Source organism: Meleagris gallopavo, chromosome 3 (assembly GCF_905368555.1).
Source record: "Meleagris gallopavo chromosome 3, MGAL_WU_HG_1.1, whole genome shotgun sequence".
Classification (NCBI taxonomy): domain Eukaryota; kingdom Metazoa; phylum Chordata; class Aves; order Galliformes; family Phasianidae; genus Meleagris; species Meleagris gallopavo.
This window is the reverse complement of record NC_139406.1, coordinates 30,491,300-30,518,469: the sequence shown is the minus strand read 5'-3', so window position 1 is coordinate 30,518,469 and position 27,170 is coordinate 30,491,300. Positions and strand designations below refer to the sequence as shown.

The 27,170-nt window shown below is 39.2% G+C and overlaps 1 protein-coding gene and 1 long non-coding RNA gene across 8 annotated transcripts in view; both read left to right on the top strand.

Moving 5' to 3' along the window:
- Positions 1–26,970, top strand: part of LOC146544653 (uncharacterized) — a 39,651-nt gene extending 12,681 nt beyond the window's left edge. Inside the window, exon 2 of the long non-coding RNA XR_014882374.1 lies at positions 624–26,970. This is a non-coding gene — a long non-coding RNA (uncharacterized LOC146544653). The remainder of the gene's footprint in view (positions 1–623) is intronic.
- The window catches only part of EPB41L4B (erythrocyte membrane protein band 4.1 like 4B), a 168,171-nt gene that overhangs the window by 21,791 nt on the left and 119,210 nt on the right, over positions 1–27,170 (top strand). The window lies entirely within an intron of this gene.

Genomic DNA, 27,170 nt, shown 5'->3' with positions numbered 1-27,170 from the left:
ATCAGTTGCTCCCTGGAATAAACTGTCTGAAGAGCTAGAAAAGCCACTGTCTGCTGTAGCCGCTGGGGTTAAAGTGCTGCTGTGATTCTTCTATCTCTTTTCCTTCCCTCTCCAGTTACTTAGAATGTTGTTTTGTTTCAGTTGCACGAGAAAGTCAGTTGTTCTCATATTCTTCCCTGAGTCACTTCTAGGCCTAGGATATCTTTAGCTTTGTTAGATTTGTTGGTAGGAAAAAACACGAAGAGAGGAAATTGCTAACATAGGTGTTCTTCTGCATTTCTAAAAGGAGGCCTGGCAGCCTCTGTCTGCGTTCAAAATGAGTAGGTGTGCAGTGGAGGTCTGTAGGGGCAACTGCTGCATGCTGAGCGTTTCTTTCCCCAGTATAATTTAGCAGCTGCTCAAATTTGGGAGCTCAGTTCTTTTGTTCATATTTAGATATCTAAAGGTAGCCGGGACTCAACAGATTCTTATATTGCAAATGTTGAGATTTACTATTTGTTGCCACAAGTGGGATGTGAGTAGGCAGAATGTGAGGGAACAGCTCTTACACAACCTGTGGTTGTATGGACTGTGTGTGTGTTTTACTTGGCTTACATTCCGCCCCTGCCCTCCCTTTTTTTCAGCAAAGTTGGTGAGGGGATATGAATGTTAGCAAGGGAGGTAAGACAGTGGAGACTAAGCTAACTTCATTGATGATATACACACATCTGGGATGACTGAAGCTCCAGATTGCACACTGCACAAATGAGCAGGCTCCATGGACACTGCTGGCTGTGTGCTGTCTAAAAAATGTCAGATGCTTGCCTGGAAGAAGTGGAATCCAGGGGGGGAGAGATGGTTTCTCAACAGAAACACAGTTGCCAAAGACAGGTAATGATGGGGTTCTTCTTTCTTGCGTATGAAGTGACACCATATTCTGCTTTTTCCAAAAGTGAGTGAGAGCATGTGGTGCAAGCAAGTATTGAAGGGAAATACAGATTCAGAACAGAGGGATGTTACTGAGCACTGAAACCAGAATGAAGCTTTGGTTCCCTTCTTCACTGTGTGCCTGCATTTTGATAAACATGAGAACTGCTAGCTAAACTTTGCAACTCTAACTCTGTACCCAAGCTCTTTGGTAGATGCCTTTTCATATAATGTAATCATAGAATCACAAGGTTGGAAACAACCTGCAAGATCATTTAGTCCAACTGTCCTCTCATTACCATTGCTACCACAAGCTACTAAACCGTATCTCGTAGCTCCTCATCCAGACACCTCTTGAACACTGCCAGGGATGGCGACTCCACCACCTCCCTGGGCAGCCATTCCAGTGCCTGGCCACTCTCTGAGAGAAGTAGTTCTTCCTTATGTCTAATCTAAACCTCCTCTGGTACAACTTGTGGCCATTTCAATGGGTCCTGTTTGTTGTCTGGGAGAAGAGGCCAAACCCTTCCTCACCACAACCTCCCTTCAGGAATAATCTACTTTATGCTAATTTTCTATCCAGAGCACAACAGAAACGCATCTTGATTTTTACACTGATTTTATTTCATGACCAAATCCTGGTATATGCAGATTCTCATGGAGATGTTTAGAAAAAAATCACAGCACTGTCCACACAAAATAGATTTATCAGCATATAACCTTGGGTGTTTGTCACAAATGGTGCCTTTGACAAGAAATGAGCAGTGGCACCAAGTTTGTCTGTGATGTTGAGATGTGGTTTCCGATCCTATGTTCATACTTAAAGGATTTTAATGTGTTTCAGGATAAGCTGAATATTTCTAGTTCTGCACTCTGACAAATCTCCAGCAAGTTTGCTTTGTGCCTGTGTTCTGATGCATAAGGGAGGAAGTTGTACAAACACTTCTATCTTTTCTTAAGTATCTGTCTCTATAAATAAAACATTGCTGAGACCTTTTCAAAAGGGTGTTTTTTGGGAGTGGTTTTTTTTTTTTTCTGAGTTAATTTCTTAATCCTGTTACATGTAATATCACGATATGTCTTGTTCAGTAAATGAATGAAAAGGTAGAAGAATTAATGTTCTTTTAGGAAGATCATCAGTTTTCTTAAGAGTTACTTAAAAGAGGTTCTTTCCTCCTTTCCTGCTCTCAAAAAAGGCGAAATTAATGAATGCTTTCATACCAGCCTTTAGGTATGGAATCTTAATTTCAGCTTAAATGAGACTGGAATGTTGTTTGTTCTTGTGCACTTGCCTGTGTTCCTGTGTGCATGCGCATGTGTGAGATTTCAAGACAGACATTTATGCTACAGCTCTTACTACTGACATCTGTTTTCATTCCTGTATGTTCTCTTTTCTACTCCTAAATGACATCTGCTGGAGAGAGTTGCTTAGTTTTTAAATGCAATTTTGATGATAACTCATTTTGGTGAATTTCTTGAGTTCCTCAAAGGTATTAAGAAGCTGCACTGCTGGAATAAATGACACTTAATATTTATGTGGAAGATAGAGTTACATTTTCTTAGTGGTTTTTTTTTTTTTTTCAGAATACAATCTGCTTTTGTTTTTCCCGAAAGCTGATAGTACTTGGTTGAAAAGCAGTTAATACTTTGTTTTTGTTTTCATGTATGAAAGAACTATTGAGATAATTAGACAACCATTGGAACGATGACATATCTAGCAGAGTCTAATATCTTTTTTTTACTACAATAAATGGGAAAGATATGGAATGCTTTGCAACCAGTGAAGGTGCTAAAATCTCAAACAGGAGTAGTTAAGTTTCAGTAAACTAGAACATTCTGAGCCTGGAGAAACTGACCTGATCACTTGTAATAAAGCAGAAGTGCTTCCAGTGAAAGCTGAACCCACATTCCAGGATTATCTGATTTGAATTGTCCAGAAACATTTCTCATACATTGGAGGAAATACAAACTCAGTACTATGAAATAATCTGTAACAAAGCAGGCTTCTACCAGTCAAAGCTTGCTTTTGACAGAGAGCAGTATGCAGGAGAAACTAATGTAGAAAGAATCATTACGAACCTGCATTTCTTCATCTGTGTTTTGGATGTTGAAACAGCAGAAAGATAACTGAGATTTTGCTTCCGTACTTGGAACCAGATAGACATGCTCAGTGACCCAGAATAAAGAACACTCTTACTAGCGGTAATATTGAGAGCAAATACAGCTTTTTATAAACTGTGTTTCCGCTGACATTATCTGAACTCTCTGCAGACTTAATTGAAAGCAGCATAGACCTCTGCCTGTGCTGTGTGTTGTTTACATCTCAAAGTATTGCAGCAAAGTATTTGTTAAACAGCTGTTTAACAAATTGGGAAAATAAGAGACTGAAGCAATAGTGAAAGATAGGGTTTAAAATTGGAAGTCTGCCTCCCAGTGTCATTACTTCTGTAAGCTGTTCCTAATTTATTCCTCTATTTGAACCTGAGGTATAGCTGAAGGTTAAGTTGCTTGATGGCTGCTGGTGTGTGCCCAAATTTCACTTAATTTCAGTTAGGCATATGCTACTTCATGCTGCTTTGTAAATACCAACCTCTGTGCGTGTGTGTTTCTTCTTAATCTTGAAAGCATTTGTCTTGTTACGTTTGATCTTGGCATGCATGTGTGTTAGCTCTCTGGTAGAGATGAGTCACTGAGACAGTGTACAAGTGCGGTGCTGTTTATCAAGTAGTAATTTCAGACTTCATTTAAATATATTTCATTTAGCTTGAAGGTGTGTGTGCCTTGAAGAACAGGCTTGACAAGATCTTGAAGTTGTAGCAAGACATTACAAATGTGATATGTAAGGAGTTGATTGCTCTTAAGAGTAGTATTGAGAGCTGTTGAAATGATGTGGCGAACAGAAGAAAGATTTGGTAGATAGTGAAAAATATGGAAGAGAATATTGAAAGGGCAAAGTATAAAATAAGATGGTGGGGAAACAGATTGCTCAAGTCAACCCCGTAAAGTTCTATTTACATTAAAGTTGAGCTGCTAAAAAGGATGACACTGAGCAAAAATTGTGTAACTGAGATCAAGAAAAAAAGCAAGAAGAGGAGTGTTTCAGAGTTTCTTTTTAACGATGCCTAAATACTGTATGGCATTTTTCATTCTCATGTATGCATTCTCATGTGCAGATGAAATTTCAGTGGTTTGAACTGTGGGCTGTCAGGACCTTCTTTTGTTACTCCGAACTCCTATGCGAAAGCACAGAAAGGGTACATACCCTCTCTGAAGTTCTTCCCACAGTATTAGTATTGAGACAGAATCTAGAAAACGTTTAATCTATCATCTTTTTGTCATGAGTCACGGATCAACTCATCCTTGATTATCATTTGGTAAGAAGTCTTACCCTCCTGTTCCTGTCACCTAGAGACAATTTGTAAGTGATGCACTTGGAAAGGAACAACCCCAGGCACTAGGATATACAGTAGGCAACCTAGCTGAGAAACAGTTTGGCAGAATAGTGTCCTGGGTGTCCTGATGAGTACCGAGCTGAATATAAGTCAGGAGTGTGTACAGTTATGCTGGGCTGCATTAGGAAAAATATTGCCAGCATGTTGAAGGAGGCAATCCTTCCCCTCTACAAAGCATTGATGAGGCCACACCTGGAGTGCTGTTCTGGGTCTCTCCAGTACAAAACACAGTGCTAATGGAGAGTCCAATGGAGGACCACAAAGCTGATGAAGGGACTGAAGGACTGCTCCTACAAGGAAAGGCTGAGGCTGCTGGGACTGTTCAGCCTGGAGGAGACTCAGAGCTGAAGGGTGTGTCTCATCAGCTTGTATAAATACCTGTAGGGCAGGCATGGAAAAAATTGGAATAAGGTTCTCTTCACTGGTGTCCAGTGAGAGGACAAGAGGCAGTAGGCACAAACTGAAACATAATAGATTCTATCTGTAGTAATTGAAATAATTGCTGATGGATTTTGTTTGTTGGTTGTTTTTGTTGTTGTTTTGTGTGTCTTTTCATGTCTGTTCATTTTTTTTATGAGGTTTCAGAGCTGAAACAAGATACCTAGAAAGTTAATGGGAGTTGCCATCCTTGAAGATGCTCAAAAGCTGTCTGGACATGGTCTTGGGCAAACTCCTCTAGGTGGCCATGCTTGAGTGCGACGGTTGGACTAGATGATCTCCAGTGGTCCTTCCTACCTCAACCATTCAGATCCTGTTCCTAACATGAGCATTTTGTAAATAACCAAATTCTTGAGAATATCCAGGATTTCAAACTGCGAAGATATTTTGTGCCATAGAAATGCAATTGATTGGTGTTTATTTGCCTATGATAGTAGGTCATAGTCAAGTCTTTTTGGACCACTTCTCAATCGTGCTCTTCCGAATTACTGAAGGCAAGAGATCCCATAAAATCCTTTGGTGTCCTGTCCTTTTGTCTTATTGTTCCTACTGGTAAAGCTTTATTCTATTCCAAGTCATCTCAGCTGCAAGATTAAACCTTGTTCTATTCAGAACATTTGCACTGAGAGCTGTTCTCTTGATAACGTGCTTTTGTGTATTGAAAGACTGTGTTGTGGTTACGCTGTGAATTCTTAGGTGGTAAGCAGGATGATCTTTGGGCTTTTTTCTCTTTGCATTTTTGTGACAAACATCCAAACAGCTCATACTGCTCCATATGAGCCTTATAACCCTTATTTGTTAAAACCATTATCCTTGCTGTCTCCTGTCTCTTGGGTACTTTGTCTTTATTTGTTGGTAGTTTAAAACTTGGAGTTCCAAGCTGAATATTGGATTCCAACTGTGATGCATTATTAGCGACAAGGAACAGTAATTGCTTTCCAGACCTCACTGAATGTCTAGAATAACACTCTTCCTAGAAATGGAACTTGCTTCTGTTGGCAACAGTCTAGGTTTGGCTGTGTGCAGTTTTGAACGCACTGTTAGCTTCTCATTCTCCTCTACAGTAGTGCTTCATTGATTTATCTCCTTTGTATAGTATTTTATGGTTTTTTATTGTATAGTGTATTTGCTTAAAACTTTTTTGGCCGATACTTGCTTTATATTAAAAAGTCAGTGATACTAGTGCATTTTTTTTAATTATGGATTCAGAGTTTATTTTGGACAATTTCACTGAAGTTATTTGAAATATGAGCTATCTTGTTGCCATGTATAAATATTTAAACTGTACCCATTCTGTCATAAAAACCACTAATTAAGCTGTTGGAAAGAATCAGGTCCAGGAAATAACTTAAAATGCCCTTCTGCTGGTTATTTAGCAGTTCACTGCAGAGTTGTTGGTGACTGCTGTCTTTTGACTGCAACTTTTCTGCCAGATGAGTCCCCACATTGTTCTATTTTAGATCATAATTCTCCAGCTTGTTTATAAGAGTTCTTAAGGAAAATTATGCTGGGACCATACTAAGACTGAACTTGTGGCTTTCTTTTCAACCTCTGGGTCAATCAATCTGTTCGAAAAGAAAGAACAAGCTTTGAGATAACATCCATCTTGGTTCTGCTATCAGCTGTACCTTCTACATTGTGATCATCTGGAGTCTAAATGGGAGACTTAGATCCCTGTGGAAATGTTGAAGGTAATCTCTTCAGCGGAAGTGCATGAAATGTTCTTGTCTAGGGGGATAGCATCAATTATGTACTCCCCTTCCTAGGAAGAAAAGCCAAATACTTAAGAGTGAACCGCAAACTACCAGGAGATTGCAGGAATATCCTGTGTGAAAAGAGGGTGGCCCTCTCCTATAGCTCTATTCTGATAGATACCAGAAGTTGAAGAAAGCAGCACTGAAGAGTTTCAGCATTTTAAGTACTAGGCTGGAAACAGCAGTTTATCAGTAGAGTAATGTAAATGCTGTTGCCTTCATTCTGTTTCCTAGACAAATTGAACCCCCTATAAGTTAAATTGAGAATGAAAAAATAAACTAAAATTATTTTTCCAGGACCTTTGATCATATGGAGTATGGTACCTTTTTGTTAGGGTGTGTGTGTTGTGTGTGTGTGTGTGTGTGTGTGTGTGTGTGTGTGTGTTTGTTGGCTAGTAATTAATTAGGCCATAAGTTCCAGTTGTCTGGAAGGGCTTATTCTTCTTTTGGAGTGCTTCATTTCATATTTTGAGAGCTTTTCCCCTTGTTATTAACCTCAATGATAGTGCCAGTATATTAGTAAGAGAACTGACATTGTGGAATACCTTCTGTTACATAGCTGAGTGTTAAATGTTATTCCCCTTTGAAAGGCACAAATGTTTTTCGGCATACTTTAAGTTTTTCTTTTAATGGGATCAGATATATCCCAAAACTATGTAGATATGTAGGTTTGTAATGCGGTTTAAATCCCAGAGACTTTGTGAAATATCATGTGTGAGTGACCATATCATGGTCATAGATAGGTGTTGGAAGGATCAGAAGGAAAAAGGGAGAGTTTGTACTTCCACTTAGGCAGCTCCTTGTTTTCCCAGAGCTTAAATATGAAAGCAAGAACGCTTGTTGACTGTGAGGCAGGAACAGAAAGAAGAGAACAAAAGTGAGTTTGTGTGGAAGATTTCACATAATGCTGAGCAAGGAGGAAATCTTAGGTAATGCTTTTTGCAAGCGCATATAGATCTTCTGCCTATCCTCTTTACAGAGGCTTTCAACTGTACAGATATCTTGCTGGAGTTCTCATAAGGCTTTGGGCAGATAGTGTTGGAGGCTTGTAGATAAAAAATTCCTAACAGCCAAGGGTAATTCTCTATTTGGCACATTTCATGCGTTTGATTGCAAAGCAGGAAGAAGCTGGTGGATTTTGAGCTGGCTGATTATTGACTCGAGATGACTGATTTCAGGATTTGGAGAAAGCTGGTAGGCAAAACAGTAAAGCAGGACTGTGCACTTCAGTTTACTTGAACTGATAGGTGAGAATCCCTAAGATGGTAACTCAGGAGGAACTTCCTGAGAAAATAATAAGGATATTTAATTAAAAAAAAAAACAAAAGTATCAAAAGCTGAAGAGCAGACCATTCAATTTTCCAAGAAAATCAAGACTTTCAACAGAAATGCTGCTTTCGCAAGAGTTTTTTTTTTTTTATGAATGTAAACACAGAAAAGAAGCACGTGATAGGTAAACAGGTGGGCCAGCTACAGAAGTCTAAAAGAATTTGAGGATGGAAACAGCCAGAGTTGAGTCTAATGAAGGTTAACAGTTTCTCAAAGGGATCTGGACAGGCTGGATTGATGAGACCAATAGCACAGCTTTCAACAAGGCTAAATGCTGGGTCCTGCACTTTGGTCATAATAACTCTTTGCAGAGGAATAGATTTGGGGAAGAGTGGGAAATTGTCTGATAGAAAACTATCTGGCTGACAATCTGCTGAATGTGAACCAGCAGCAGTGTGTCCAGGTGGCCAAGGAAGACAATGGCCTGCTACAGAAAGTGTGGCCAGGAGGGAAAGAATTGCTTCCTTGTATGTGGCTCTGTGATACTGCACCTCAAATGCTGTGTTCAGTTTTGGACCCCTTGCTACATATTAAGTTGCTTGAATGTGAGCAGGGAAGAACAATGCCGGTGAAGGGACTAGAAAACAAAAGCTATGAGGAGCGGCTGAGGAAAACTGAGGTTATTTATTCTGGAGGAGACTGAGGAATAACCTCACTGTTTTCTACAATTACCTGATAAGTAGTTTGCAAGAAGTTTGCAATGAAGAGAATATTGGTCTCTTTTCTTAGGTGACAAATGATTGGTTGCACTAGGGAAGATTTATATTGGACATCAGGAAGGATTTCTTCACAGCAAGGGTAAGCAAGCAAATCTCGTAATTTTCAACATCTTCAAGGTGAAAATCAATTTATCTATACTATATTTCAAATCATAACAGAGTTCAAGATGAAACTTAAGCTATAACAAGCTCAAGTTATGGCAAATAATTTTATGCGTTTGGCTAAACACAGTCCTGTGAACAGTGAAGAATAAGTAGCCTTGCTTTCCATGTTGATAAATGAATTTGAAAGTAAAGTTTAAGATTTCAAAAAAAGAAATCAATTTTTTTGGTATTTTGGTTTTTGCAACTTCATTTTCATTTTACATAAATACATCACCTGTGAATTTTCAAATGGAATGTACAAAGTTTCAGTCAGGTGTTCAACTCAAAGAAAAATTTTGATCACGTCTTTTTACCACAGAAAAATATCTCTTGCTTCACTCCTTATTCATGTCATTGCTTTTTGGCAGTGCATACATTTGTGAACAACTATTTTTATGGATGAAATACAGGAAAAGTAAAATATCTGAGTACCTTGAGAACTCACTAGAAACTGCAACCAAATTCCATCAAACCAGATACTGATACATTCATTTTAAAGAATAAGGTCAAATATCCCACTAATTTCATGGCTTTGTTATCCTATTTTTTAATTAAACAAACAAACAAAAAAAAAGTAGTTTTGTTACTGACATCCATTAACTATATTACATATTTTACAATGTGACCCAAGAAAACTCTTCTTCAGTCAGTGGAGCCCAGGCAAGCTAAAAGGCTGGACGCCCATGTAATAGGCGGTATAGGAAAGAATGGCATAAGCAGTGCCCTTTTTGCCTTGGTCCTTGGAAAGCAGTAGTTTATTCTCTCCTTTGAGTATGTTCAGAAGGAGATAGACCATGTTTGGGAACAACGCGTTAAAGACTATTAATTACAACTGGATGCATTGAGATTTGTTGTACTAGTTGAATTTCACCTTGGAAAGCTGAAAGTATTGGCTGTTGTGATTGCAAGAATATTATGAATTCTGGGTTTTGGATTGTGTGACCTCCAGGAGTTCCTTCCAACCTTAACCATTTCTGTAAGGAAAAATCATGGAAAAATGTTGATGCTATACCCATCTTTGAGAAAACTGGGATAAACTACAGTAGTTAGAGGTCTATCAGCCTCATTTCAGTTCCTGGAAAGATCATGGCCCATCTCCAGTTGGAATCCATTTTCTAGTATATGGTCAAGAAATTAATCCTTAAAATTCAATTTATTTAATAAGGGCATGCTTACCCTTCTAAGGCAAAATAACTGGATATGTGACTGACAAGTGCAGTAAAAACATACTGCTTGGCTTCACTAAGTCTTTGGATGCTGTCTGCCATTGCGTTGTCATTTGAGAGTTGAGGAAACGTGGAATGAATGAATAATCAATTTATTCAGTTATAAATCAGCTAGACCACTTGGCTCAAAGGGTAGTCAGAGGTTCAATATCCAATTGGCAGTACATTTAGGTTTGTTTTTCCTTTATTTTGTTTGTGAGTGTGTGTATAGATGTGTAGCCTCTATGAACTGCAGCCACTACAGTGCACAGGGGTAGAAGTTAGGAGAGGAAAAACCATTATGTCCCTTTGAACAAGAATGCTTGTTTCAGCACTAGTATCAGTCATCTTTGGGTTTTACCTTAGGGGAGCGGAATAATCCTTCTGGCCCCAGCACTGCAGTCTGGTTTTTCTTCCTATCAACTGGAGGCTAAACACAGTTCTATTACACTTGGATGGTTTTTTTTGTTTGTTTGTTTTCTTTAAAATATTTCTTGTAATGATGAAGAATATCCTCCCAGTCATGGAATTCTAACAGTTCTTGTTGGGAATCCTTAGTAACTTTATATCATTGCTTCAGATCAACCTCAAGACTGAAATGGGTTTGAGAAAACAGGATATTAACTGTGCTCAGGTATCTTCACATGTGCATCCATGTGCAGATTTCATTACTTTGAGAAACTCAGAAGCAGTCTATTTGTAAAATCCTTGTATTCCAACAAATCAGTTTCAACATAACAGGAACTGAGAAACTTAAAAGCAGTAGAGAGCTTGTGAATTCTTAGGGTATGTTTAATAATCCCTGACTGGTTTCAAAAGCTATTAAGCCTATATGTATTCACACCAAAAGACAGTTTTCATGTTTTGAGGATTAAAATTGGCGTGCTTTAGGAGCAAACCTTTTCTCAGTGTGCTTAATACTGAACAATCGTTTATACTCATCAGTATACTACTGATCGTCTCTGTAACTTCATCTCAATTGCTGCTTAATTATTGTCTTTCAGAACTGTTGTATCCCATATTTCCAATACTTACTGGAAGTGATAGTAATTTTAGAATAATTTTTTCTGTTAGGCATGTGTTGTGAACCTGCAGCACAAAACACAAGTGAATTGATTTTGAGTTTGTGTTTAAAATCTGTAGCAGAGATAGTGGGTGATGCTATGGCTTCCTTTCTGTAAATTTGAGGCACTGGCACTTCGAAGCTTGTTACACAATTTTATGGGACTATTTGTCTGGGCAATGTGTTGCTTGGGCAGTCCTTTGAATATGGGCTGTTGATTCAGGATCTTCTGCCAACTGATTGCTCAATGCAATCTGTTCTCCAGTGCAATTATTTATACATGCAAGTGTTCCATTTGGGGAAAGAAAAAAAAAATCACTCTTAATAAATTTGTCCATAAATAGTTTGTCTGCATTATTTTCTTAATGCCATCTACCTCTCCCACTCCCACCTCTTGGTCCTCCAGACTAAGCTTTTACATTTGTTTTTGTCATTAAAGAAGTTCTTAAGTAGCTTAAACTTGAATAACTGTGTTTAGGCAAAACCTCTCTAGTTTTGCCACTGTGCAATACCTGTATTGTGAACATCTGGATTATGTTAACAGTATCCAGCCTGGCAATATTTAGGGATGAGCATTGTAGAATCAAGCAGCAGGATGAATTCATGACTCTAAACAGTTCTTTGCAGGACTCAGTAAAGCATGTGTGATGCGTCAAATGGAGAAGAGTGCATTTGTATTAATACTAGCAACCTCTGTTGGTCTCACGCTAGTGGAAGAGAACTGGCTGCCTTTATATTGTTCTCCACAGACTCTTCCCCAGGCTTCATTCCCCTTGTATATACCTCATATATGTGAAAATTTATGCCTCCCTCCATAGTTGTTTTTCCTGTGTTCTCAATTTCTTTTGTCTTCTTTTGACTCTTAAATGTTTCATGTAATTTGAAGCTTTCAGCTTGTTCTGGTTAAGTTTTTCATTTCACAGCAGTGATTTTTTTTGACTCTTTAATTTCTGAATCAGTAGTTTATGTGCTAGGTAGTTATCTGCTTAATGCAGAGGGAGTACTTTCATCTGCCTTAATATTATAACACTGCATGAACATGTTATTTGGGTTTACTAGCCTCCAAGCTATCTGGAAGTATCAAGTAAGATTTAGTCAGTTTACCCAACATGCTGAAAAAAAGAATGAGAATAAATGGCAGAGCTGCTACAGACTGCAGAGAATAAATATGCTATCTACAGCTGTTGAGGAAAATCAGATGTGATTTCAGTGTATGATAAAAACGTGTTCTCTCTTCTGTCACGCAGTGTTAAATGCATGTCAGGCAGTTCTAGTTTCCTTAGGAAGTTTTTTAAATAATGCAGTGTACCTGCTGGTATCTTTTAGAGTGAGGAAGATGTTTACCAGCTGTGTAAATTCTGGTCTCTTCCTTGGCAACATTAATATCATACTCAAAACATCACTGCCTTTTCTACATAGTAGACTCAGCTCTTTCTGGTTTTGAACTAGATTCAGGACCATTGGTACATGTGTTTTTAATTCTTTCTTGAGATCTTTATTTTGAGCAGTGTCACTTTTAACCCTTTTTAACCCTTTTCGCCTATGGGTAATTAATTTCATTATGCAAAGGAAAACAATTAATTAAATCTAGTTCTTAATACTGAGGATTAATGGTATAGGGAATTAAGCTACAGCAGTTCCAGAAGACCTCCTGTTCTGAAACCTGCGAAATCTTTTTCCATTGTATGGAAGTTACTCCAGAATAACTTACTTGAAGCATTACCTCTCCTTGACAGAACTGGAATATCAGTTATCATACAGAGCAATACTCTCCCAGGCTTTGATAGTAAGTATCCCAAGGTAAACAAGCTGCTTCATTTATATATCCCTGCTAGAGTCTTGAAGACAACTGTTGGTTTTTTGCAAGATGATGCGCTTTGAAGTACTGACTGTTGTTTACAACCAAATGGGTTAGATTTGTACCTTTCTGAAAATTGTTGTGTGATCCTGTATGTCCTGGGAACCAGATGTATTACACCAGTGTTTATTTTACAAATGCTTGCTTTGAGTGGTTAAGCTCTCATTTTTAATGCATGTACACTGTTTTGGAGTAGGATATCAGAAAAGATATGTTGGGGTTTCAGCTTGATGTCTATCATTATTACCTCTATCCATGGGAAGATCATGGAACAGATCCTCTTGGAAGATATGTTAGGCACATGAGGGACGAGCAGTACATGAGATCTGAGACAGCTAGCATGGCTTCACCAAGGAAAGGTTGTACCTGACCAATCTGGTGCCTTTTTATGGTGGAGTGACAGCATCGGTGGGCAAAGGGTTATGTCCACCTGTTGTCATTTACATGGACTTCTGAAAGGCCTTTGACATGATCCCCCACCACATCCTTATCTCTAAATTGGAGAGTGCAGTATTTGATGAATAAGGAGTTGGTTGGAAAGTCACTGCCAGGGGGTTGTGGCCAATAGCTCTATGGTAGAGACCAGTAACAAGTGGTGTCCTCAAAGGATCTGTTGGGACCAATATGCTTCAACATCTTTATCAGTGACATAGATGATAGAATTGTGTACACCTTCAGCAAGTTTGCTGATTACACCAAGCTGAGCAGTGTGATTGACACAGCAGAAGGAAGGGATGTCATCCAGAAGGACCTTGATAAACTTGAAAGGTAGGCCCTTGGAACATGAGGTTCAGCAAAGCCAAGCGCAAGGTTTTGAAAGGTTTTCAACTTGGGTTGAGGTAGTCCCAGATATGTAAACTAGGAGAAGAATTTCTTGAGAACAGCCCTGCTGAGAAAGATTTAGGGGTCCTGATTGGTGAAAACCTGAACATGAGCCAGCAGCACACATTTGCAACCTAGATGGCCAATGGTATCTTGGGTTCCATAAGAAGAAGGGTGGCCAACAGGGATGGGGGGTGATTGTCTCCCTCTGCTTTGCCCTCATGAAGCCCCAGCTGGTCTACTGTGTCCAAGTCTGGGACCCCCAACACAGGAAATATGTGGAGCTTTTAGAGAGGGTCCAGAGGAGGGCCATGAAGATGATCCAAGTGCTCAAGCACTCCTCCCATGAAGACAGATTGGCTGAAGGAACTAGGCTTGTTCAGCCTGTGGAAGACAAGGCTCCAGGAAGAACTCATTGTGGCCTTCCAATATTTAAAGGGAATTTATAAACATGAGTTGAAATGAACTTTTTACACTGGTAGACAGTGATAAGGCAAGGGGGAATGGTTTTAAACTAAAGAAGGGGAAATTTAAATTAGATGTAAGGGGAAGTTCTTTACTATGAGAGTAGTGAGGTGATGGCATAGGCTGCCCAGAGGTTGTGGATGCCCTGTCCCTGGAGGTGTTTAAGGCCAGGTTGGATGAGGCCCAGCGCAATCTGATCTAATACTTGATCAAGTGGCTGGCAACACTGCCTAATGGCAGGGAGGCTGAAACTTGATGATTTTTTGAAGTCCATTCCAATATAAGTCATTCTATGATGATTATCTTTGTGTTTCACCGTATTTCTGCATTTTAATATTTACTGTAATTTAGACTTTATCCTTAAAATTCAAAACAATCAGATGGTTTAATGGTAGTGAAGGTAGAAGATAACTGGAACATAGTATAAGAAAAACATTTGTTTGTAAATGTTGCATTGTAAAGAAAACTGCATTAATTCAGTATGAGTTGCACAAAAAGTCAGGAAAGGCTTGTTGCAAATAAACTGTCAATATGACGTCTGTTTACTAGTGGGAAGTAAATTTGGGAGTGGGAAAAAGTGGGAGGGCTTTATGACTTGCAAGAATTAGGAAGTAATCTAAATCTACACTTACATTTAATGTAGCAATGTTTTAAAAAAAACCTTTGAAGTTCTAAATATATGTGTAATATTGTCATTTACATACTTTATGGCTCCATAGTTAGAGAGGTGGAGGGTTCACTGTGAATGAGAGGATAACCCAGACTAAGGAAGGATGATTTAAAATACATGAGGACATTTTGGAGTTCCTGGATGTTGTGAGAATGAGGCTGGAAAGCATTTGGTCTTGTTTGTAGGCACGTGTGCACTCTGAACTGACTCAGTGGTCCATTAAGTCTTATTACTTTTACATGGAATACCTAAGCAGGAGAAAGCTCTCACATTGGAATAACCAATATCCTGATGGCTTGATTGTGTCTATGACAGAAAATGTATTATTAAAAAAATATATATATATATCCTATAGTTATTAATTAACGGAACAGTCATTTCCTCCTCTGAACCTTTGAAGTGGAGAGATTTTTCTCTTTCAGCAGAAAAATACACCGTTCACTCAGGGAGTGAAAGAGGATTTTACCACTCATTGAGGACACAACTTCAGTGCTCAGTATTGTGAGTAGAGAGTATTGCATTTCAGCAATGAGTATGGCAGATCTCAGATAACGTTATTTTAGGCTAGGTCAGAAAGAATGCCTAAGAATGCTTCATTTTCCCCCAAACACTGGCTATTTTGAATCTAATACTGAAGGCCTAGTAATCTGTACACACTGTATGAGTAACTTAGGTACCTAGATCAAGACTGTGGAGTCTGAGGGAGGATAGGCATCCAAGAGTTAGACATCGAAAAGATCAACTATTATGCATCCAACCCGTTTGTGTGTCAAGGCCACACAGTTTGCTGCTTTTCTTTTTCTGGACTAGTTTCAGATGAAATCATGATATATGAATTGTGAGGTGAGAGTTAAGCCAGGAGGCATTTGTGAAACAGTTCAACAGTGATGTTGTCTGGAATTAAAACAAAGTCCACCTCCCCCCTCTCCTTCAAATAAGAGCATGTGCAAATTCCCTGCTTTGTAGGGCTGTGCTGTAAGTAATGCTACATGTGTATGACTTACAAGTCTGCTGAGTTGTTGATGTCATTTAAAAGCTATTAGGCAGCAAAACTGGTACTATGGTCAGAGCTTGGGTCAGATAACTTTGCTCAAAAAAAAAGAATCTGAGTCTCCCCTTGACTTGGTTGACCATGTCTGCAAGTGTAGAAATTAGAAACTTTTGTTTTTGTTAGTAAAATAATTTGCAGTGGCAATTAAGACAATTCAAATTTGGTCCTGCTCTGACAGTCACCTTTTCCAATTATCAGAACACTTTGTATTAATGCTGCTTTAGGTTTGATTTGAATATGTAGTTCAAATATTGCTAGTTTACGGGAATATTATGTTCTTGTGTTCACTTTAATTATGAAATAGCTACCCTGAGACAGAGCCTCTTACTGATGCTTTTTATCTGCTTTACGTACAGAGATGTTTGTTATTATCTATATGGAGGCTGTCCTACAACTGCTCAGAACAGTCTTCGTTGGAGTCGCCATAGTGATTTCTTTTTCAACTAGATCATTATCCTTCCAACTAAAAGCCTGCTTTTAAGTGGCTTTTTATTACAATGGCTTTTGGAAATGAACAGCATGGTTGATATCTTCATATTGTGAGAAGGGAGCTGTTGTACTTCTTGCCATATTTTCCTGGAACTAAAATAAAACAATTAGTAGTTTCTTTTAAACAACTGGGGTGGTTGCGGTTCAGCAATGTGTGACTCTGAACTGGGCAAAGTGTTTGATCTCATCTGTCTTGAGGTCTAGGCTCTGAGAAAAAGGTTTTCACAAAAGTTGTAAACATAGCAAAACTTCTGTTGAGATCAAATGTGTAGGTGGAAAGAGCCAGCCACAAGGAATGCCTCGTTAACATACAACAGGAAACTCGGAGCATTGCCAGCTTCAGGCTCTACTGACTCTGTCCCTATACTGTTACAGTAGTAAAGTTTTCCTGTGTTTGTGTGGTGTTCTGAATTAACTGTAAGTTCCTATTAAGGTTTTGAGGATGCATCTAAATATAAGTCATGATACGTGTAAAGTAAGTTAGCTGAAAAGCTGACTATTATGGTGCTTGAGTTTAATTTCCACTATGATATTTTGGATTTTTTTTTTTCCTTGGCATGTAAATATTCAGAATCCACTTAATGGCTTGGAGGCAGGCTGAGTAGCCAAAACTAAATGTGAAAAATAAACCTCTAAATACTGTAGTCTGATGCAAATGGATTTTCAGATCAAACCATTAGAGTGGTGGCCTTCTAACTGTTCCTGATTTATTTATACTGTGTAGAATGGATGGACAAACAGCATGCATTTTGATTAAAATATTTTCTTTTTCATCTGTATGTAAAAAAAATAAAAATAAAAATAAAAAAAATTGAAGGTAATCTTTAGAAGTATATCCAAAGGAAGTGTTGGCATATCGTTCAAACAGGCAACAAAAATAGTAGTTTTCAGGGAACTTGATAGGGGAGAAAAGCTGACACTTGTGCAGATTTGTAATTCCTCTTTTCTGTATTTCATTCTTTTTAAAAATTGTCACTTTTCCAGAATCTGGTTGATATTCTTTTTTTCTGCATACTAATAGTGGGATTAGAGGTGTTGTTAACAGTCGCTGCTTTTATGTGCTTAGCTTGTTACTTAACTGGGAGACCTGTTAGTTGAGATGAAATAGAAGAAGCAATTTTAACTGTAACTCAAATCTTTCTATTCCTCCTGTGGACACTCTTAGGACTTCTTTTTATAAGTTAGAGCATTGTATATTATTGTAATTGTAGTATTTTTAAAAAAATAAACCACATGGCTGTTTCTATTGCAGCTTCTGTCTGTGGTAGAAATAAGTTGCTGATCTTCATAAATCGTATATTCTTGGCTAATTACGTTTGTGTTGAAGAAGAATCATGTTTTTTCAGCTACCTGCTAAATGAGCAACTTTAAGTGGCAAGCCTCTCTGGTCTTTCTCTATTCTTTGAACTGCTGGTTATTGACCAGTTCTCAGTAAGTCAGTCAGTTTTTTCTACTGACTTCTCCCAGTCTCTAGATGTCTAATTCTCTTCAGAGGCAAACAGTCTGAGCTGATTCTTTGACAAGGTCCTATGACTTCAAGTATGAAAAAACAGAGTGAAGAGTGCTGTTTGTAGTTTGGCTTCCTGAATAAATAGGTAGATTCTAAAAGTGTTTGTGTTTTACATCTACTGACTTTCTGAAGAAAGTCCACTTCACAGCTTTATCCTGAAGTTTTAAGTTCCTTTTGTGGTCACTGCTTCAATGTTTCATGGCTCTGAACTTCATCAACTGTCTGTAGCTGTCAAGATGACCAATGATTACTATGATTCAAGTGGAAAGTTTAGCACTTTGTAAGATTATGTACTGGGTAAGTGAATAGGTAATTAATGTTAGCACGTTGTGGAATTAAATCCTACTATGAAAAATGGCACAAATAGTAAGTATTAGTTTAAGTTAAAAAAAAAAAAACACAATAGAAATAATTGAATTAACTTTATGATCATAAACAGTATACATTACTATGCAGGAGGAGAGGTGTGATGTGGAAAGTAAGGCAAAAGGCTTCTTCAATGCAGAGGATTTCTGGACTATTTCTGAAGCTGATTGCAGAAACTTACTAAGGAAAGTAAATGTTGTGATGTTTCTAAAACAATACAGGATGTGATGTTTATAAAAGAATAAATGAATACACATCTTGCTTTTACAGGTCAGTAAATTTGTGGAAAGCAGAGGAGTATAGTGTTCTGTACCTTAAAAACAATGAGCATTAAAATCGTTGTGTAAGATGTATGTTCTCAGAGTAGCCCTTTTGGATATTGCCTCCCAGCTGCAGCGCACCTTAAGCACCTTCCATTTAGGGTGTCAAGAATCACATTTTTACAGGGATCTTTGGCTTTCACAGAGAAGCAGGTGCCTAAATACTTGGCAGTGTCTGGACCTCAGCCCAGACTAAATAATCTGCAAATATTCAACCTTTTCTGGATCTTTCAGATTGCATTTCCAAAATTCCTTTTCCACGTTTGTTGCTGATATGCAACTCAGATGCTGTAATACAAAGTAGTGGTCTTCAGAATTGTAACAGTTTGCCAAATCAGCAAAAGGTAGATCCTGTTGGTCATATTTCAGATTTGCACAACAGAAATGAAAACCTATGAGATAGGCTTAGCAGTACATATAACTGTTAATATTCCTTTTCAATTTGTTTTGGTGCTGCGTCTTCATTTTAATAGGGGGGACCTCCAGGGAGACCTCATTGTGACCTTCCATCCTTAAAAGGATGAAAAGGGGAGAGATGAAACTTTTACATGGGCAGATAGTGATAGGTAATGGGGAGTTGTTTAAAACTAAAAGAGGAAAGATCTAGATTAGATGGGGTTAGTGGTGGGAAGTCTCTTACTGAGAGGGCAGTGAGGCACTGCCACAGCTGCCCATAGAGGCTGTGGATGCCCCATCCCTGAAGGCCAGGCTGGATAGGGCGTTGGGCAGCCTGAGCTGGTGGGTGACGACCATGTGCATGTCATGGTGTTGGAACTAGAAGATCTTAAAGATCCTTTTCAACCCCAGCCATTGTGATATGTGGCTGCTTCATTTGCCCCATTACCCAGCTCTCAAGAGCCAGCTCTTGATGTGAACAGACCTTAATGTTAGGATGTACAGTGTGAACTGTGAGTGTTTGGAAGAATACTGAAAGCACTGTCTAAATCAGTAGTGATGTTGTACTCACACGATTTCCCCATGTAGTCAGTTTCTTAGTATGGATCAAGGTGCATGGCTCTCCTGACAGATCTCTTGGTTAAGAATTGGAACCTGGTCATCTCAGCTGTGTCTATGCTGGAGGAAGGTTATCTGTCATGTAGAGCCTTAAAAGTAAACTGTTTTAAATGTCCTACATAGAAACAAAGCCTGAAAGAATTAAGCCAGGAAATGCATCCGTGTGGAAAGTACTGTTTGTACAATTGCAACTTGTTAAAAATCACTTTTATTAATAGAACATTCAAATGCTGATGTAGAGAAAAGAAAGATCTTTTGAAACTTTGGTGCTGCTATTAGCATAAGAAAGTGGAGATTCATCTCTTCTGGTAGCCCTTGTCTCTTTGTCCTTGTTCTCTTCTAGGTCAACTTAGCTTGCACTGGTGTTGTGTTACTTCTCAAATGTAGTTTAAAGTCGTTATCTAGAATCTTAGCTAGCTCCATCAAAACAGCTTCTGTGTACCATCGCGACTTGTGCAGGGGTGTGGAAAGCAATTCACACAAGAAAAGTGTAACACTGTGTTTAATGCTATATTTCCTTAGAAGTGACTGCCATTTGAACACCTGTTGCTTAACTTTAATCACATTCTATCTCTTCTTCCAGAGATCCAGAATGGAGAACTGTATCACAAGTGGAGAAATGTATTTAATAAACTCAGCATCAACATCAATTTCGCCTTTCTGCATTCTGGTTACTTGGTGTTTCTGCAGGTGTTTTCTTGAGCCCAATGTGTCTGTAGTATTTCAAGTGGGTCAGGAGGGGGAGCTGGCAGTTTAGAGGCGAAAATCTCTTTCCGAGCAAGTAATTGTTCGTCTCTCCCCAGAATGTAGAAATGTGATGGGGAAACCTACCTGTATCTGAGCTAGCAGTGACAAAGGCTGGCTAGCAGGAGTCCACAGTCACTTCTAGAACATAAAGTCAGCTTTACTTTTTCATTGTACAGTCACTTGTACATTTTAGCTACTGCCTGAGGATCCTATTTAAAGTGTTGACAGTGCTTTTCTCTTTGAAGAGGTATGTGTTGCCTGTAGTGCATATAGGTAGGTGATAGGGACAATGAACAGAAGTTCTCACCTTCACTGGAGTCCAATAAAAAAATATCTGTGCTGATATTGGGGTTGCCAGTAGTAATTGCACTTATGGTATCTGCTTGCAGATACCATAAAATCATGTGATTTTTGGAGAGAGTTAAGACTGCTCAGACTGCATGCCCTTCAGATGACCTCTGACTGGACAGAAATGTAAAACTGCCCTACATGAGGATTTTCTATGTCTGGTGGGTTAAGCTTGGCCCACATGTGAGCACCTAGCCAGCCAGTCAGTCACCCCTCTGATGGGGATGGGGCCTTGGAGTGAGTACAAAAACCTTTGCCAATCCTTCCTCTACACACTTTCCCCCTGCTCCAGCATGCATCCTCTCCACAGGCTGAAGTCCCTCAGGAATACCCAGCTGTGCTGTGTTCCAGCACAGGCCCTCCATGGGCCATAGGATATTTGTTGCAGTGAATGGATAATATCCTGCTTTGACACTGGTGTTCCCTCTGCTGTTTCTCTTTCACACTCCACACCTGGCGTGTTCTGCTCTTTCTTAAATACATTTTCCCAGAGGAAGCATGCATGTGGATGATGGGCTCAGTTGTGGTCTGCAGTGAGTCCACTCCAGAGACAGCTCAAACCAACTGTGTCTAGCACAGGACTGTCCCTGACTTCTCCCCACAGAGGCCATCCATGTGGTGTGCTGACTACCAAAACATTTGTCAACTACACTGAATACATAATTTTCCCTAGGGAAAACTGAGCAAATGGTGAAGTTCTTCCTTCTGGATTAGATCTAGAGACATGAGATTGACGTTCTTTCTCACCAGCAACATGGACTTCTGAGGCTCTAGGTATGCTATAACTAGTTTTTGAATGGCTATGCTTTAAAACCCAGCTGGTGAAAATGCGTATTTTGAAAAACAAACACTGCTTTCAGGAAGAAAGAATAGCATCAGGCAGGCTATTTAATAAAGCTGACCCACATGCTGTTGTACTTGCCCACTTAGGGAAGAGGTGGAATGTGTTTGAGAATTGGAAAATAAAATTAGTGGAAAGCAGGGATATGTGATCTGAAAAAGGAAGGGAAACCCTGTCATTGGCTTTCAGACCTCTCCTGACCTTCTTGAATCTGTATTATGTTTCAAGTGTTGCTGTGTGACATCTTTCCAGCAGGTTACTTGGCATGGCTTCAACTCTCTTGTGATTGTTATGTGCATAAGATAATTCCCCCTCTGCTTGTTTTCTGTGGATTCTCTCCAGTGCTATGCTGACATTCCAATTTCTGATTCATCTAATTGAGTTTGTACTTGAATAATTCAAAATCCTTTCCTCATTCCTATTGTGGAGTTGGAAAAGACTGTTTTTTCCCCCATCTTTGTTTGTTGAGTTTTTTGAGCTGGGTTTTTCACTTTTTTTTTTTTTAATGTCATGGTTGATTTGCAATTACACAGCAGGTTAAAAGCTTTCATCAAATCTCTCCTGTCTCCTAATGCCATTTTAACATGGTCAAAAGTGTCTTGACATGACCAGAAGTTCTGCTGCCACTTCGTTTTTTGTGATACCTTGCTACATATCAGTCATGGTCAGGTTGCGGTTGGACTTGATGATCTTGAAGGTCTTTTCCAACCTGAGCAATTCTATGATTCTATGGCAATTTATTTAATTGTTGTTTAGCTTTTCCTTTATGGCACTTCCATAGCCTTCCTACCTTGAAGGCTTGCTGTCCTGTTTAAAAAGAATAGAGGTGCCGTTTTTATATTGTAGTTGTTAATCCATATTTCCATCAATTTTAGCAGGAATTGAACCCCAGCTCTTCTCACCAATAACTGGTGGAGAGGTGTGCATTTGAGTGCTGCTGGGGATCACTGGAGTGCAACAATAGTGAGATTTACTGTGCCAAATGCTAGGGATTTTTTCCTAATATCTTGAGAGTTCATATGGACATCTTTGCCGTAGAAACTCAGCACAATTGTGCTATTATGTGCTAATCTTCTAGCAGGGTGAATACTCTTAAATGGTATTGTGCTGTCTCTTTAGTTGAGGTTCCTTCCTGATAACCTAAAGGAAATGACTTGGGTGGTGTTATTTGTTCATAAGCAGTTTTTTGGGTTTTTTTTTTTTTTTTTGCCCAGAAAATCGCAATTTCAGATTGGGTCATTGACAAATAGAACTAGGAGCAAAATGTTAGTGCATTCAAGGTAATGATAAGTAAATGTCATCCAGGCAATTTTTTTTTTTCTTATGATAAATGATTGGAGTTTTGGTAGTACATGTATGTATTTGTCATTTGTTAGGAACTGGAGGGGATTTCACTTCAGAACAGCTAGAAGCAAATTTGTTTTCCTAGATGTAAAACTTCACATGCATCATCAGTTGTGTTTTTTTTCCGGGCCCACTCAGGAATGCTGTTTGTTTCTGTGGCCTGTACCATATTTAAACATAATTAGCATGCAGTAGCAGGCTTTGAAGCAATGCATCTGTTACTAGCATGACAGTGAGGGGCTTAATGGTCAATTGAAGTGTGGCTTATTTTAAGGGGAGCTTGGAGCTGAACTGAAAACTTGAATCAGTGGCTGATTGGTAAGAAAATAACCTATCATCTTCAAGGAGCTCAAGCAAATTACTTTGCCGCATGGAAATGAAACATGTTAAGAAATCACTCACTTTTCCTGTAGTCTTAACACTGAATTTGTTGTGTATTGAAAGAAAGCAGTATTTGCATAATTTTAGACACAAGTGCAACTTTTTCTATATTTTTATGAATCTGTTCAAGTAGGTCCCTTGGGAGAAGAGTAGGGCAGACACCAAGGTCATGGCTACTTTGCAGAGAGCAGCATGCCCTATGCAGAGTGTCATCTCTGATGGCAGTCAGAAGCTGAAGCTTGAAAAGCTGTTAGTCTGACACTGCTACTTGCAGCAGCCTTGGTGGCATAGTGTGCTGGTGTTTAGCGCAGCTTTTCTAAGTCCAGCCATGGCCTCACATGCTGCTTGGCTGCAGCTGTAAAGATACCAAAGCAGTTTTCCTGTAAGGTATGTGGCTCTTTTTAGTTGAGAGCTAGCTCTGACACGCCTGCAGGAGTCACAACCCAAACGGTATCTTGACTGTTGTCACATGCCCCCAAGTGACCAAGCTAAAAGAGTGCAGAGGGTGGTGCCTGGGGAAAACTGAGGGCTTGACTATTGAGAAGAGAGCAAATTAAAAGAGAGCATTTGAATCGCATAATGGTTTGGGTTGGAAGGGACCTTAAACATCATCCAGTTCCAACCCCCCTTCTATAGTCAGGGACATCTCCCTCCAGACAGGTAGCTTGAAGCCTCATCTATCCTGGCCTTCAAAGCTTCTAGGGATGGGGCATCCACAGCCTCACTGGGCAACCTGTTCCAGTGTCTCACCACGCTCACAGTAAAGAATTTCTTCCTGATATCTAGTTTAAATCTACCCTCTGCCAATTTACAGCCATTTCCCCTTGTCCTTTTGCTATCTGCCCTTATAGGACGTCCCTCCCCAGCTTTCCTGTAGGCCCCTTCAGGTACTGAGAGGCTGCTGTAAGGTCTCCCTGGAATCTTCTCTTCCCCAGGCTGAAGAGCCCAAACTCTCAAACTATCCTTGCAGGGGAGGTGCTCCAGCCCCCTGATCGTCTTTGTGGCCCTCCTCTGGACCCAATTCATTAGCTTCATGTCCTTCTTGTGGTGGGGTCTAACTCAAGGTTAATAAGAGACCTAAATGGCGTTATGCACGTTTTGCCTGTAACGTGTTAAAAACACTGGGAAACAGCATCACCAGTGGCTTTTAGAAGACAACGCAAATTCCTACTCCTAAGCATTATAATCAGCAGAGCTGGTAAAGCCTTAGGATTAGAATTTGAAAAATGAGTTGTTAACAAATCACGTGTAAGAGTAGTAAGCAGAACATAAGGAGCTGTTCTGGCTCCTTAGATGTCAAGGACAGGTGTTGATTTCTACAGAGCCATATAATGCTTGCGGAGCAGGGAATTGCTACTTACAAATACTCCTTTACTAATTTACCAGAAGCTAAAACTTGGTATTTGTGACCACGAGCTCATAGCAGATCACTCTTCAGAAAAGATGCATTGCAGAGTACATAATACTGTGCCTTCTGTAGCAAAAGACTAAATCTGCCCTACATACTCCCTTCTGCTACTGCTTGCTGTTCAGTTTGGCAGAGATTACAGTTAACTGTCTTTGACGTTTTTCTTTGAAGCAGTTTATTTACTTTTCAGGTCTTTTTTTTTTCTTTCTTAGCATGCAAGCTATTTCTTGTACTTTTGCCCTATTTGACAGGTTGTTTTCCCAAGTACCACTTCAGCTATTTCTGAAGTCCATTAATACTTAGATTGTAACCATATAATCTTAGAATGCTTTGTATTGGAAGGGACCTTTATGATCATGTAGTTTCAACCCCCCTGCAGGGGGCAGGGACACCTCCCTCTAGACCAGGTTGCTCAAAGTCCCATCCAGCCTGGACTTGAAAGCTTCCAGGGTTTTCTGCTGGAAACTCTTCCCTGGAACGAACTGAAAAAGCATCATCCTTCAGTTTTGTCCTCCTCCCTTTTCATCTCAGGAGCCTTTGCCATAACACCTCTCATAAGCATTCACTTGTGCTACAACAGAGAAAATTATTTGGGTTTTTTAGTACTACTGCAATCTGAACTCTCCAGTGTGACTCAGTTTTCTCTCACTCACTCAGTACATGTGTAATGCCCTGCACTTGATTGCTACATACTACTATTTGATCCTTTTCAGAGCAGCTTTCCAACTTTGCTGTCTGTGCTCGGTGAGACTTATCAATGACATTCTTGCAATGCATCTGCACTAGACTGGGGAATTTTTTTGGCTTCTGTATACCCTTTCAATGCCTTCTGGAAGAAACTTTCAAATACTTCTGGCATAGCTAAAATCAACACTGAACAGACTGTTTGGACTAAACCAGTTCATGCAAAATGTCTCTGGCTGATGAATTTGCCCTTTCCTTCTTGCCCACCAAAAGCATGTTAAAACTTCTTACCTATTCACATGTCAAGTCTGGAAGAGTTCTGGTTGGAGAAGTTTATCTTTGTTTTGTCAGGTTTTAGCTGACAAGAATTCCCTTACATTCTCTGAGACTGGAAGACTCTGACAACTAAGAGTTTAGACTTTAACTGTGGGCTGCGCAGCTGTCCCTATGCTTTTACAAGGGGTCTTATGCTCATCCCAGTGTGAGTCCTTGAAAAAGAACCCAGCACTAAGTCTTCATTAAACATAAGAATTTTCTTTTGATCCTGTGATTCATAATCCTGAGGGAAATATGGAGGGGAAGTTATTTGAGGAGGGTTTCTAGGATACAGAATTGAAGCAACTTTCAGGTGTGAATGCTCACCTGGCTGGTTGATGATAATTCAATCTCTGTGCTTCCTCAAGGACCAAGAGGTAAAAGGGGATGCAACTGACTGCCCTGTGGTAGTTCAGTTTCACCTTGTGCTGTGGTTGTAACTTGGTTTGTAAGTTTGACATTTGAAGGGCTCCGGTGTTTGTCTATGAGGTTTGATGGTGCTCAAACAGGTTCTCTTGCGAGCCAAGGAACTCTCCAGCAGAAATTGGCAGTGATTTAGCTGTAAAAATAAATAAATGTTTTTGCAATTTCATTAATAGCATAATTTTTCCAAATTATAGTAATTTTCGTAACAACAAAGTAATAACTCTAAGTAGTTGTCTGTGTATATTGTCTTTTTGCCACTACTGAGATGTAGGCTATGCAGGTCTTCTGACAGTTCTGAACCATTTATCTAGCAAATTAGGGCTATAAAATATTTTTAGGCTAGGTACTTTTTTTTTACATACATTTTCAAAAAAATTCACAAACTCTACAAAGCTCTGTAGAGAAGACGTGATTTGTTGAATTCCAGCTGATCGTGACTTCAATGAAAAGTTTGTTTGACGTTGATTTCATATTCTTGATACCATATTTTGATTGAGATAGTTTGTATGGTTTTTTAGCTTCTGTTATTTAGAAGAAAGGGAGGAAAAAAAGACTCAGTGCTCTTATACATGTTGGCCTATGTAACTCCAGAGGGAAACCCCTTATATTTTGACTGTACCATTCATTTCACAGGTACCAATTTATCAATCTGCAGTCTAACTGGTTGTAAGTCAGTGTGGAAGGCAGAAGGAAGGAGAACAGGTTATCCTTTACTGTTAGTAGCGGAGAAGAGTTACTTTTATTGTTTCTGAGTGTAACATTTCAAAGCCTTTTTTTTTTTTTTGTCAGCAGTTTGGTGGCTGCAGTGGCCTTGTTTATCTGCATGTTATGAATTACTGAGAAATCTCATTTAGTGGCAAGTTAAATGTTATAATCTCCTGTGAATTATGTATGTAGATTGCTCCAAAAGTAATGCTTCCTATTTATTTTCATGGAAGCTAGAATAGATACAAAGAGCAGCATAACATTGTTTGATAAATTCTCAGCTAAAAAACAGCTTTTTCAATAGTGAACACCAACAGGCATCTGTTTTTGACCTACTGCCACTGTCACCACTGCTGAAATGCACACCACCTAACACCTCACTGTATTCACATCCGC